Genomic DNA, 15,040 nt, shown 5'->3' on the forward strand with positions numbered 1-15,040 from the left:
ACACATGCATGCTACAGCTAAAAGCATAAGGTCTGCGCAATAAAGTAAGAAAACACTGCAAAACATAGAAAATGACTCGATACCATACAATCCTAAGACTCTAATCTATACCTAGGCCCGAGTCTTTAGATGATCTGATGTTCATCCAAAGAAGCCTACGTATCCCCGCCTCCACGAGAATCAAGGCAACGTAGTTCTTCGCACCTATTCTAAGCTATGATGCCTAAGACATCTAGACCTCTATCCTAGACTCAATCTAAAAGACCGGACTAGTTCTTAAAGCTTCTTGTGTGATTATTTAAATTCCAATGGATTGTAGATTTTAGGACACCCTATATGCCCTAACTAAATGCAGGTTAGCCCTAAGCTAATGCAGGTGGTTCCTATAATCTAAGTGTAGCTAGGCTGTATATCCTAAGAAAAACAGTAGGATCTATCGCATCTTAGACCTAGTCATCAATTGGCGATGTTGATCGCCAACTGACCGGACGGAGGCGTAAAACTCCTAGCTAGGACTCACTCCTAACTCTAACACAAACAAATAACACACACAACAAACAAACAACGAACGAGGGAGCAACTCCCGACTCAAAAACTCTCTAACTAGGACAACCTCCTAACTTTAGAGGAAGATCCTTTCGAAAAAACAATATTTTGAAAGATTTTTGTAATTTTGAAAGATTTAAAATGCTTATTTTTAAAGGTTTGGCTGGACTTGGGATGTGGATCCCAAGCTGCACTACGTACCCTGTTGAAAGGGATCAAGCCAACGTAGTTCGGAACAGACTTTCCTAACTACTCTGAAAGACTAAAATTTTTTGAGATTTTTGGATTTTAAGATATTTTTGATATTTTGGTTGTTTTATATTGTTTTTTTTTTTTTGAGTTTTTTGACACAAGAGGATTGAATCCTATCATCATAAGGGGAGGACAGACTCCGGATATCCCGCAAAGGTTGGACAGCATCCTATGCTTTGCGGGGAAAAAGAACAGAAACACAACTCTGCAAGGGTTGGACAGCATCCTATACCTTGCAAGAGTGGATAGAAAAACACATGATTTGATGAGAGGTTGGAAAGAATCCTAACCCCTATGATGATAGAATTTGATTCCTGAACAAGAGGACTGACTCTCTAGACTAAGGACGGATTCCTATGCTAGTGGACTAATCAAACTAAGATAAAGCTCAACAAGTAATAAGGAAAAAGAGACCTTGTGCATATTTGGCAAAGGTAAAACACCCAGCCGGGCCGGACAGCTACCTAGCCCTAGGGTGCAACAAATGTGCAACCCAATACCCATAAGGGTAAGGGTATGATGCCAAGCCGAGTAGGATGTTCTCCCAAAACCAAATAATGCACAAAGAGGAGGTTTAGCAAGAAAATGAGACTGGGTAAGTCTCTTAGACACAGAGGTAAGATAAAGAAAAATGCTAACAAGGAAAAAGAGACATTGTGCATATTTGGCAAAGGTAAAACACCCAGCCGGGCCGGACAGCTACCTAGCCCTAGGGTGCAACAAATGTGCAACCCAATACCCATAAGGGTCGGGGTATGATGCCAAGCCGAGTAAGGTGTTCTCCCAAAACCAAAAGACGCACAAAGAGGAGGTCTAGCAAGAAAATGAGACTGGATAAGTCTCTTAGACATAGAGGTAGGATAAAGAAAAATGCTAGCAAGACTGGGCAAGTCTCCTAAGCACAAGGATGGTCTCCAAGAGAGGTGCTGACAAGACATGGCATGTCTCCTAAAGGTGAACCCACTAATGAGACAGAGCTTGTCTCTAAAGGGTATAACTTTTCTTACATGAGACATAGCCTGTCTCTCTAAATTGAGGCTCTAAATGACAAAGTTTAAGGGTATCTCAAAAGACTGGGCACGTCTTAAAAGACAAACGAGGGGAGGGCTACTCGGACTAAGAGAGTCCCCTAAGGATGGGCTTGAGCTATCACTTTCATCGCCCTTGCAACGAGAGGGAATTTTAATATCTAAAGAATTTAATAAAAATCTAAAAGACTGTGTTAGTCTATCAAAGAGAGAAGGAAAGTCTACCAGATAATCACAAATTCCATTCTATTCTTATAAAAATAAATCAAGTACTAAACAAAGAAAAAATTTCAATAATACACGATCTATAGCAATTATAAAATGATAAACAACATTAATTAGTCCAGACCAGCCGCTGGATAGCCTAATAAAGTAAAAACAATATCAAACACTTCAAAACCAACCACAAACCCCAATACGGGGACTCCAATGAAATCAGATGATGCCAAAGTAATCATCTGATATCAAATACACATGATAATATTTCTAATCCCACCTTGAGATCAGACAGTACTCATGTCGATAATATCGAACAGAGTAGTCATCTGATCTCCTTCTTCCTATTAACAATTTATTTAAATAAATAGGAATGAGTATAAGAAGCTTTGAGATAATCACACCTGAATAATCCATTTATCTTCAGAATCTAACTCAAAACTATAAGATGAAAGAGAAATATTAAATTTCCAACAGATTATAGAAACACATTAAATGATATTTACATCACCCTAAAAGATGGGCTTGGGATAACTCCTTCATCGCCCTTGCAATGAAAGGACAAATTCTAAAGGTTTCTAAAGACTATGCAAGTTTATAGAAAGAAAAGAAGAAAGAATGGGGGACTATCACGATCGGGTAAATCCCTCTAAAGATGGGCTTGGGCTAGCGCCTTCATCGCCCTCGCAATAAAAGGACAAGTGTCTAAAGACATCTAAAAGGCTGGGCTAGCCTACTAAATAAAAGATGGGAGAATGCTACTAGGACTTAGTAAGTCCTCTAAAATGATGGGCTTGGGCTAACGCCTTCATCGCCCTCTTCCCTTATTCTAGAGGACAGCAAGCAATGATCCACAATGGACAGCAACTATATATTTGCAAAAACAACCAAGGGGCAGCAGCTATTATAGAATAAGGGGCAGCAAGTAATGAACTATCAATGGACAGCAGCTATATATTTGTGAAAAACAATCAATGGGCAGCATTTACGTGCAAGAATAAACATCAAGCAATGATCCACAATGGACAGCAATAGTGTGCTAGTGAAAAGAATTAATGAGCAGCAGTTATGTGCTTTTGAACCATGTAAAGATCACAATTTGTAAGTATATAACTAGTGGGACAGCAATAGGACAACAGTGATGTGCTTTTGAAACATGTAAAATCACAATTGTAAGTATATAACCAGTGGGACAGCAATGGGACAACAGTGCCCAAAAGAAGGTAACTACATTGTGTCTTTTATATTCAATAAAGAAAAGTAATGTTAAACTTGATTCTAAAAAAATAATTCTACATAGCATATATTCCTCACATGTAACACTCGACTTTTATCTATCCCAAGCTATATACAATTAGATGCTACTCTTGATTTAGTTCTAGTGCTTAATATTAAAAATCAAACTTGCAAAAATGCTGAGAACATCACATTAGAATTGGAACAATAAGACTTTAAACCACTGTGAGCTTACCAATATTTCCAATCAAAGATTCAATGCTATACAAAATATTTTTCATTTGAAAAACCGAACTAACCATTAGCATAATTAAGCATTAGATAAACTAGACGTTATTATTTAAAATTGATAACAGGACATGTAGGAACAAATAGGCAGTTCAAATGACCACAAAATTAAAATGCACAGAAATCCAATAGGGCCATTCCAATATGGTGATTGAGTCTCACTCTCTATCAGCTAGGTCCTTGAAAACTTTAACAATTATATCTTAGCAAATAAGGTTTAATACCAAAGGGTATAAAACTTCTCAATAATAATTACAATATAGCATGTCTAAACTCAGGATTTCCAAGAATTAGGATTATAAGGTCAATTAGGAAGGCATAATTGAAAATTGACTTGAGAAAATACAACTATTAAAACCTGTACAGATATATAGAAATAACGAATTGTACTTAACACATCCACGCTTCCTAACTGTTCACACCAATTTTATCCTAACAAGTATGACTAATAATAAAGGCTACTACAGATACCCAACAAACATCTATGTGGTAAAGCCATTCAAAAATTACAAGGATAATTTGCCATGAAAATATTACATCCCACTCTCTGTCAAAATCAAAGAATTACAACTTGTATGAGAATCCAACCAAAAGTGAAATAAGAAGTATAACCATGTTACAGGTATAAACATTATCATGTTCAAATAAAACATACATTCAACTTACTCCTCTCTTTGATCAAGAACTCAAAACTGCTTGGTACTATCATGAAAACTACTACAGAAGTCACCCAAATGATAAACTATTCATGTACTAACTAAATGGACAGACTTTGATCTTTATTTAATTTTAAGAGCTAGGGAAAAACCAATAATTATTATTATTTTTTTATAATAAATATAACTCCTTTGAAACCCAAGCCTTGTGTGGAAAGTTCCACGCAGTAACATGACTACCCGAAGAAAACATTATTTCACACTTTAAATAGTGAGCATATGCATTGAAAGTACATAACATAAATACAAAGAAATAATAAGCTTAGAAATGCCAGGCCTTTATAAGCCCAAAATCATAACAGGGAAAAGGCTATTAGCTGAATTTATATGACTATTGATATGATCATACTACTGTTATACGTAAGAGATTATTTTATTCACAGTTTTGGTGCAAATTAACTTCCTTGTTTAACAACTTATTATTTAAATACAAAATAACTAATATAAACTACTTCTTGATATTTTAAGATTTTCTTAACATATAATCCTCTAGAAATTCTGAACTTCATATTTCATTTTAATTGAATGACACAAAGAAACGACCCAGCACATGAACAGGTTAATGAAATGATACTCATTTGATTCATAAAATGAAATAAAAACCTTTTCCTCAATCAAAGTATCAATATACACTCCAAGCATACTACAGATATTCTATTTTGACTTGTATTAAAGATGTCTTAATTTCTTTGAATAGTTTTACTTAGCTTGAATATCAAGAATAAACAAATCACACACAAGTCTTTATACCATAAAATACTTCTCTAATGACAGATTTCTGAGTTCAAAGTATTCAAAAGTTATTATTCACCAAAGAGAAATTCCACAAGAAAAAAAAAAACAAATAACCAACCATCGTAAATCAAAGAATTTTCGAGGATCAACGAGAATCATCATTCAAGCTATCACCGAATTGAATTTCAAATCATCAAGGAAAAAATTACGTGGTCGAAGAAATAAGAAAACACTCCCCTTTCCTTTTTTCTTTTTTTAAATCAAAACAGAGAATAAAATTTTCAACAAACAAATTATAACATAGAATCAATCAACAGAATTCAAAATCATAAACATTCTATGTGTTCTTCTTTTATTCCTCTTTCTAAAATAACACTAGAAAATAATAGATAGTTTAATAAGATTATTTCAGAAATTGAAATGATATTAGACATTAAAATACCTGGATTGATCTTCCTTTTCTTCTTCGGCAGATCCGAACTATCAATGTGGAATCTCAAGGTTTAATTTTGGATCCTTGCAAAGCTGATGAAAAGAACAATTTGAAGCATAATCCACGCTGTCGCAAAGGAATTCTACCGGAGCTTTGCTGGAGGTAAGCCGAAATTGGTTGGAGAAGAAGGAAATTTGATTGGAAAAAATAGAAAAGGAAGTTAGGGTTCCTAGAGTGAGAACACAAAGGAATCAACAAATCTAAAGGAGAATAAGAAGAAAAATGGATGAAATCTCTGGATCAGAACTTGGAATTTTCACAAGAAAGGAAAGGACAATGGGAGAAATATCTCAGATCTAGGGTTTCTTCATTTTTGCTAGGGTTTGATGAAGAAGTTCGAGATTTAAACTCAAAGGAAGACAAATTCAAGTGGAGAAGAAGGATCAAATGAAATATTAGTCGGAATCTCACCGGAGTTCGACCGGAGAAGGTGAAGAATGGCCAGATCTATACTCTCTCTCTTAGATCCTCTCTTTTTTCTTAAAATGCTCTTCTTCTTTTCGATCACAAATGAACAGATCTATGAACAGATGAGCTAAAACAGAATGGATCTAAAGCTTCATGGCTCAGAAACTATAGATCTAAGGTTTTAAGAGATGTAGCAGAAGCAGATCTCTCTCTCGTATTTTCTCTCTGCAAGATCGTTGTAACAATGTAGCCGGAATCTTGACGGAGATCGCCGGAGAAGATGAAACTTGATCGGAGAAGAACGTAAAAACAAAAAAAAAGGGTTTGAGATCTAGATCGATTTTCTCTTTCTCTCTAGCTCTCTGTTTCTCTCCTCTACCAATTTCTTTTTTTAAATGAGAGAAAACTGATATTTAAAGAAAATTTCGATGGTTGATATTCGCACTCCAAGAATGATGAGCGCGCGGATTTGCGCAAAAAAAAATGATGTGCGCACGCCCGACTCGCGTCCTATTCGGACCTTGGTCGCCCTCCTCCAGGATAATTCACCCCCTTTTCTGAACTTACACTACGAACACTTTTTCGAATCGTTTGCTAGGCAAACGCGCTTGGATTTCGACGAAATTTTATGGGGAGCTAGCTGAGACCTTAACCTAGCCTAGGAAGAAATTTGGGGTTTTATCTCATTCATTTGATAGGGTTTTGCTCAAACATGAAGGGATTAGGGCACGGTCAAAATGGGGTGTCTACAGATGCCCCTCTTTGGCAGAGCGTGCTCGTCGCGCGAATGTCAAAGCTGAACTGACAGCACATTTTGACTGGCCCAAGATTAAAGAGTTTAAAAATTTTTGATTTTTGATTTTTGAAAATGATATCCACAAGATAACATGGTGAAATAGCCTCTCACCAGACTCTGACACTGCAAACGCTGGTGAGATAGCCTCTCTCCAACTCTTAACTCAATACATATTGACGAGATAGCCTCTCTTGCAAAACATTAAAGGATAGATTTGATTATGAATGATCTTGAAATTTGAAGAGAAAATGAATCTGGATGCCGTGTGAAAACGGTCTTGAATGCCGTGTGGAAAACATTTTTTTTTTTTAAATCTTTCAAATGGTGAAAGAAATGACCAAACTCCAAATCGCGGAGCCATTGGCGAAAACAACTTTTAAAATCTTTCAAATGGTGAAAGAAAGGACCAAACTCCAAATCACGGAGCCATTGGCGAAAACAGCTTTTAAAATCTTTCAAATGGCGAAAGAAAGGACCAAACTCCAAATCGCGGAGCCATTGGCGAAAACAGCTTTTAAAATCTTTCAAATGGTGAAAGAAATGACCACACTCCAAATCGCGGAGCCATTGGCGAAAACAGCTTTTAAAATCTTTCAAATGGTGAAAGAAATGACCAAACTCCAAATCGCGGAGCCATTGGCGAAAACAGCTTTTAAAATCTTTCAAATGGTGAAAGAAATGACCAAACTCCAAATCGCGGAGCCATTGGCGAAAACAGCTTTTAAAATCTTTCAAATGGTGAAAGAAAATGACCAAACTCCAAATCGCGGAGCCATTGGCGAAAACAGCTTTTAAAATCTTTCAAATGGTGAAAGAAAATGACCAAACTCCAAATCGCGGAGCCATTGGCGAAAACAGCTTTTAAAATCTTTCAAATGGCAAAAGAAATGACCAACTTTGATCGATTTCACAAGGTGAAAAAAAGTCATTCTTTGCCAAGAATGATTGAAAATGCATGATCTTTGCTGAAGATAAAACTCAAGAAACTTGAAGAAAATTTCAGGTATTAACCCTTTTAAAATGAGTGAAAAGCATTTTGCTGAGGGTTTGACGATTGCAGGAGCAAATTCTAGACTCCGCTAGGGATAAGATTTTCTGAAAACTGGACTTCAAAAGAAAACAATTTGATTGAAGAGACTGACTCAAAGATCGTACTCAAGGTTCTCTGGTTTTCATTTGCTGAGAATAGTTATCCCAGTTATCATCACGTTTGATATCTTTTATGACGTAAGTCATAAAAGATGCCCCTAGTATGAAATACTTCCATGACAGATTCGTAAGAGAGCAAAACACAAGGAAATGGTCAAAAACTTTCATTTCATTGAATACTTGAGGTTACAAAGCTTTCAGGTTTACAACAAGCTGTATCTGCCCGACAATTGCCTTTCAATTCTGACGATCTCTGCCATTTCATATGGGCTTGAAAGCCTGCCATATGGACTTGAGAATCAATCATCTTCTGAACTTCACTCTGCTGCGCCTCACCCTTGAGGGGATATAAATTCATCATTTTTTCTCATCACTCCAGCCTTGGAAGGAATACTAACTACACAGGACTCTGGAATTTGACCTTGACTCGACATAGAAAAAGACTTGGACAACCAGCAAATGAGGACTTCGACGGGCACAATGACTTAAACTCTAAGAGAGACTGAATCTGCTTCTTAGTTTGATAAGTATTTTTAAAATGGTACAGTCTACCACTCTTAGAATCTTTTGAAAACCGTATTTAAGGGTGTTTCATTCCTTTTTCCGGTATTTCCATCATGGTTATTATTCCCTTGGATTGCTTAGTCTTAACCGCCTTAGCCTTGAGAGTGTCAGAAAAATTTCTGCCGGTGCTTACTCAGACTTTGGAGTAGTGCCGCCGAAGAAATGAAAGTCTTGCTGGCTTTCAGAGGTTTGTCCTTTATGAAGTCACTGCCATGACCAAATTGTCTTTTCAGGTTTTCGATTTGGCGGACCGTATGCCTTAATTTTTGCCTGGACTGTCTGCCCTTGCAGATTTTCCATCCAGCAGGTTCAGCACCCTAATTTTTGCCTAAACTGCCCTTTCAGGTTTTCAGCTTAGCGGGTGAAATGCCCCTAACTTTTGCCTAGACCGCCATTGCGGGTTTTCAGTCTAGCGGGTCTAAGACTCCATCATCATTTTTTTTTCTTTCTGTTTCTCTACAAACCTGGGCCTAAGTACACCAGAAGGACTTTTAGGTAAGCTTGGGTTCAAACAGGTTAACATTTGGTAAGTTTTCATGTATTTGACCGAATCTGGCCCTCCAGACTGCCTACGTATCCCCAAAGAAATGGGAATCAGGTCTGCGTAGTTCGCCCATTTGGATTTCAAGGATGGTTTGTTTTGTTTCTTTCTTTTTTGAAGATTTGAAAGACTTGAAGGATTTGACCGAACCTGAATTAATCAGGCTACCTACGTACCCTGTAGAGAGGGATCAGGTCATGACGTAGTTCAGGTTATTTTCTTTTATGACGCAAGTCATAAAAGATGCCCCTGGTTTGAGTTTATCAAAGAATGAAAGTTTTTTTTTTTATTTAGGCCCAAAGTGTTTGCAAATGGGTTTTGACTTTGAGGTTGTTGGCTTTTGAGCTCTGATCGATCAAAGACGGCCTCTTGGTGTATCTAAGCATAGTACTTTTTTAGTTGGTCCAGGTTTGTAGGTTCTGTTAATTTTTCTCCATTTTCATTGAGGAGTCTTACGGCTTTTCCAGGCAGGACTTCATCAACAACGTAAGGACCAGACCAATTTGGTCTGAACTTCCCTCTGGGATCAAACACCGGTGCTCGGTAAGACTTTAAGACGAGATCTCCTGGCTTCAACTCTCGGACCTTGACTTTCTTGTTGAAGGCACTTTCAATTCTTCTCCAATACCCTTGGATGTGATACAAGGCTCTCAACCTCTTTTCATCAATCATCTGCAATTCCTGATGTCTGGCTCTTGCCCACTCAGACTCTGACAGATTCGCTTCCATCATAACTCTTAGGGACGGGATTCTCACTTCAACAGGGAGGACTGCTTCCATTCCATACACTAGAGACTATGGAGTTACACCTGTAGAGGATCTGATCGATGTCCTGTAAGCCCATAAAGCAAAAGGAAGCTTGTTCGACCAGTCCTTATAAGTCTCGGTCATCTTACTGATTATGACCTTGATATTCTTATTCGCTGCTTCAACAGCCCCGTTTGTCTGCGGTCTGTAAGGAGATGACTTATGATGCTTGATTTTAAACTCTTCGCACAGGTGCACTACTTCTTTCTTGAAATGAGATCCATTGTCAGAAATCAGTTCATGAGGTACTCCATTGTAGAACCCGATCCGAGAGGGGCGGGGGGACGTGCCCCCACGCGAGTCTCAGGATCATCCACGTGAAGGAGAGCTCCACCAAGGAACTCTCGAAAGAGTGCCCCTCACAGCATGAGCGGCGATGTGAAGTGAGATACCTCTCGATTCGGGGACCAGCCCGGATTCGAGACGCACCTTAAACAAAGAAAGAGTCGCCATCCAAGGAAGTGGGCCCTGGATCCCATGCTGTGCTCTGTCGCAACAGATAACCAGAGATACAAAGGGTCCGTGCCTGATGACGAATGGGGAAGGGATTAGGCGCCCCCGATTCGCCCAAGTGCGAGCACCTGGTCTCTTATGCCATTTATTATTAACTTTGAAGAGTTTTGGGCAAAAATCATGTGAAATGGAAACCATCATCCCCGAGATAACGTCTATCTAAGCATGCATGACCCGGGGATGGGCAAAGAAAGTGAACATCCAAATCCTAACTCATCGCATCTAATCCTAACTCATCACATCTAAGAAAGCAATAAACAATCGCATGCATAGCTACAGCTAAACAGATAATGACAGATATAATGAGATAAGGAAAGCAAATATCTAAGTTTAGACAGATAATCAAGCTAAGACGAATGGATAAACGCTATAGCTAAGCAATCAAAGCAGTAAGGTAAACACACTAGCATGCGAGCCTATGCAAGAGATAAGACTAAGAAAATGGCAATCGATCGCACGCTAGAAGAACAAACAAACTAGAATGCATAAGAAATATAAGATAAGCGCACAGCAAGCTAAAAGGTGTAAGAAAAGAAAGAAATCGGAAAATCAACGGCACGTGAGAACCAAAATGCCAGGGGAAAGAAGATGGAACACACGATAGGCTCAGAGGGCGATTCAAAAGGAATCAAGCCCAGCGATCCTAATCTGCTGAAGATCGGACAAGTCTCGCGATCGTCATAACCTATCGTTGGGCTCAGCGAGGGCAATCCCTGTAAAGGGGCCACGCTACGTCATCGCCCGTCCCAAAACCCGATAAAACATCAGAAAACCGATGGAAACCGAAAATCACGATGAAAACCGAAAATGGAATGAAAAGAGGGCTCCGAGTGACCGGGCAATCACCATCCTTGCCCATTTTTGCTTTTGTTTTGAAATGTTTGAAAATATTTATTAAAAATGTTTGACTGAACTTGGGTGGACGAAAAGATGAGAAATATTTGTAAAATGGTGATTTAAAAAAATGGTGACTGGACTCAGGATGCCAGCAGCACGCCTGAGCTGCCTACGTACCCCTCAGCTAGGGATCAAGCCATCCGTAGTTCGGACCAGATTTTCCTAACTACACTCTAATGACTCGAGATTTTTGAGATTTTTGATTTTTCAGATGTTTTTGATTTTTTCGACACAAGAGGACAAAATCCTATCATCACAAGGGGAGGACAGACTCCTGATATCCCGCAAAGGTTGGACAGCATCCTATGCTTTGCGGGGGGAATGAACAGAATAACAACTCTGCAAGGGTTGGACAGCATCCTATACCTTGCAGGAGTGGATAGAAAAAACGCACGACTTGATGAGAGGGTGGACAGAATCCTAACCCCTATGATGATAGGACAGACCCCTGAAAGACTGAAGGACTGACTCCTATGCTGAAGACTGACTCTGAAAGATGGAAGGACGGAATCCTAAATTTTATGAAGGGATAGGACAGAATCCTAAACTCTACAGGGGTAGGACAGACACCTAAACCCTAGGATGGTAAGACTGACTCCTAAACTCTCTAGGACTGACTCTAAAGAGGAAGAAATCCCTTAACCTGCGAAGACTCTAAGGCAGGAAGGGAAAGGGTTGGCTCAAGATACATTCCGTCATAGCCTTGCCCTAAGCAAAGTTCCTGAGAATTGATGGCAAGATCAAATGGTATTGACAATCCCAAAAGACTTATGCTCGCTGATGGTTCAAGTTTAAAATGGTCTAAAGAAGGAATAAGAGGAATGTCGTTGAAAGCGCAAGATTTATCTTCAATGGAGGAATTCAATCAATGAATGCCTCAAAACATGGTGAATCCTATCTATAATTCATTTAAGAATGGCTTGCACCCTCTTACCTTGGACATAAAAATCACTGGAAGACATGGAAAATTAACTCAAAGTCAAGCAGCTATATATCAACGGATGTCCCAAATGATTTGGGGGATGCTGATCCCTATACTCTTTTCTGGAATTTACGAATCTAGTATCTATACTTGGTTTTGAATCCACAGTACTACTACACTTCAAGGATGACATCACTTACCATATATTTGAAATTACCTTGAAGGCCCACTATTGAAAGAATAAATGGGTAGAATAATGCCATCTCCAAAATATAGCAACACCAATATTAGAACATCATGACATGTATGAATGATTCACACCATATACAAGCTAAAGCCCAAAGAAACAATAGTCCTCATGTTAGAACCTTAGCACATTAATGAATCGGATTATTGAAAACTAGGATGACAAGCTGCAGGGCAATGATACCAACATCATTTACAATTTAATTCTCGAATCGAACCAGCTTGTCCTTTGGAATTTCAAGAACAACCAAAAGATTCCAACAAATCCCAGGCAAGGCTCTTGTGAACTTCTCAAAGAAGCAAATATTAACTGAAATAATGCATGTAACTAAGACATGACTGGGCAAATATCATTAACCAACCAACCTGATGAACAAGGAAGCCTCTCTTAGGCAAATGGGATCAACCCAATCATACCTTGAATTACAGTACCCCATAAATGGAATAAAAAAATCAAGCATGACCAACTCTTCAAACCTGGTTATACTAGATTTCAATCCCAACAAAGAAAAGTGCTAAAGAAAATGAGAGTCTTCAATAACCTAAGACTGAGATTTAAGGGATTGGATCAAAGGCAAGATCAATCCCTTAAATCTACATGATCAAACAAGATGGGTTAGTCATGCTAAAGTAGCAAATGCAGATTTTAAGATTCAAATTGTCCCAACTCACATGGCATGATCTATGTTGTCCAAACATTAATGAAAAGAGAGGAAGGTTACCTGAGCTGCTGGGTGGAGATGGGTTGTGGCAATGGCAATAGCGAGCAACGGCGGAAGTGGCTGCAAATGGAGGCAATTAGAAAGGGGTTTGAGGGAGGAGATGAAAGATGGTCCGATTGAGAATGTAGGGGGCGAGATTGATACGGGAGGTGGTCGGAGATGGCGGAGGTGATGAAAGATGCGGAGACGGACGGTGGAAATGGTGGCCGTAGGGTGGGTAGCAAACCCTCTTTCTTCCCCTCTCCTCTCTCTTTCTCTCTGATTTGGTTCGGTTTCTACCCTTCAGCAAAACCCTCTCTGCAATTTTTTTCAAAGAAAATGATCGGATCGTGGTGGGGGTGAAGATGGAGTAGGGTCTGAGCTTGGGAGTGGGTTTCGAGGGGAGTAAGAGTAGAGGGGATGAAGTGGGGGATGGACAGAGGAGGTGGCGGTGGGTGGATTTTGGGTTTTTTTCGAAGTGGGTTTGGCTCGAAAATGGGTTTTGGGTAGAGATGGAGGTGGAGAGGGGTTTGGAGGTGAAAATAGGGGGGATAGAACGGGGGAGGTGGCGGCTCGGATTCCGGTGGGTTGCTGGCCGGAGATGGGGTCGGAGATGTAGTTGCAGAGGTGGAGATGGTGGCAGGGGTGGTTGGTGGCGGTGGAGAGATGGAGATGAAGGTGGAGGAGGAGGAGAAGATGGGTGCGGCGGCTGATGGTGGTGGCTGAGAAGGGGGTTTAATGGAGATGGGTTTTGAGAAAAAAAAATGGTAGAGGTGTTGGTGGTTTAATGGAGTATGGTGGTTGATTTGGGGAGAGGGAAGAAGGAGAGAATCGGATCTGTTGGGGTTGAAGAGGGTGGATTGGGTTTTCGTGGGGAGATGGTGAAGAGGGAGGAGATGCAGAGGTGGATGATGGTGGTGGTGGTGATTGGGTGGAAGACGAAGAGGGTTTGGGTTGGGGAAGATGGAGATGATGGTGGTGGCCTCTCCCTTGGTGGCTGCTGTTGGTGGAGGTGGAGGTGAAGAAGGGAGGTGGCGATGAGGGTTGCCGGTGCCGAGATGATGGTGGTGTGGACGGGGGCTTGCCGACGGCAAGGGAGATTGCCGGAGGAGATGGTGGAATGGAGGCGATGGTGGGCGGCAGCTCCTCCCTCTCTCTGTTTTTTTTTCTTTCCTTTTTTTTTTCTTCTTTTTTTTGAAACCCTAGCCCGACGGCTTATTTAAAGAGAAATGGCGAATTTGTGCCCACTCTTCTTTACCTGGACAGCCCCCTTTTGGATTTTTCACTGGCTTTTCTCTGCCCAGGGTACCCCCGACTTGACTAATTCGACCCTCTTCTGCACTATTTTTCGAAATAAACCCCATTACCCAGGCAAAATTCTGTCGAATCTCGACGAAACTTCAGGGGGCCCACTTACGGTCTCGAACTATTCAAGATTTAACCCCAGAGCCCTGAGTTGCTAATTTTTTTTATTTTTATTTATTTACATATATATATATATATATATATATATATATATATGTATGTATTTGCACTCGAGGACTGATCCGGGCCCAGCTGCCCAGAGATTTTCCAATTTTTGTTTTTTTACTTTTTTTGTTTTTATTTTAGTTTTAGGGCTTGGTCAAAATGGGGTGTCTACAGATGCCCCTCTTTGGCAGAGGGTGCTCGTCACACGATTGTCAAAGCCAAGAGGACAACGCATTTTGACCTGCCCCGGAAATTGGTTTAAAGAAGGAAAGAATTAACGAAAATGATTTTGCGAATGTTGAATTCTTAAAGAGCGCCAAATGCCTCAAGGGTCTTACACAGAAGGGATGCCTCAGGGGTCTTACACAGATGGGATGCAAGGGGGCGACGAGATGGATCGACGAGACAGATTCTCATCGAGAAGGAATGATAAGATGAATTGACGAGACAGATTCTCGAAAAGAAAACTGAGATGGACTCTCAAGGGATAGCGAGATAGACTCTCACAAATTGCAG

The sequence above is a fragment of the Tasmannia lanceolata genome, unplaced genomic scaffold (genome assembly GCF_043159265.1).
Source record: "Tasmannia lanceolata isolate RefF3 unplaced genomic scaffold, GAP_Taslan_0.1 ptg000037l, whole genome shotgun sequence".
In the NCBI taxonomy this organism is placed as follows: Eukaryota; Viridiplantae; Streptophyta; class Magnoliopsida; order Canellales; family Winteraceae; genus Tasmannia; species Tasmannia lanceolata.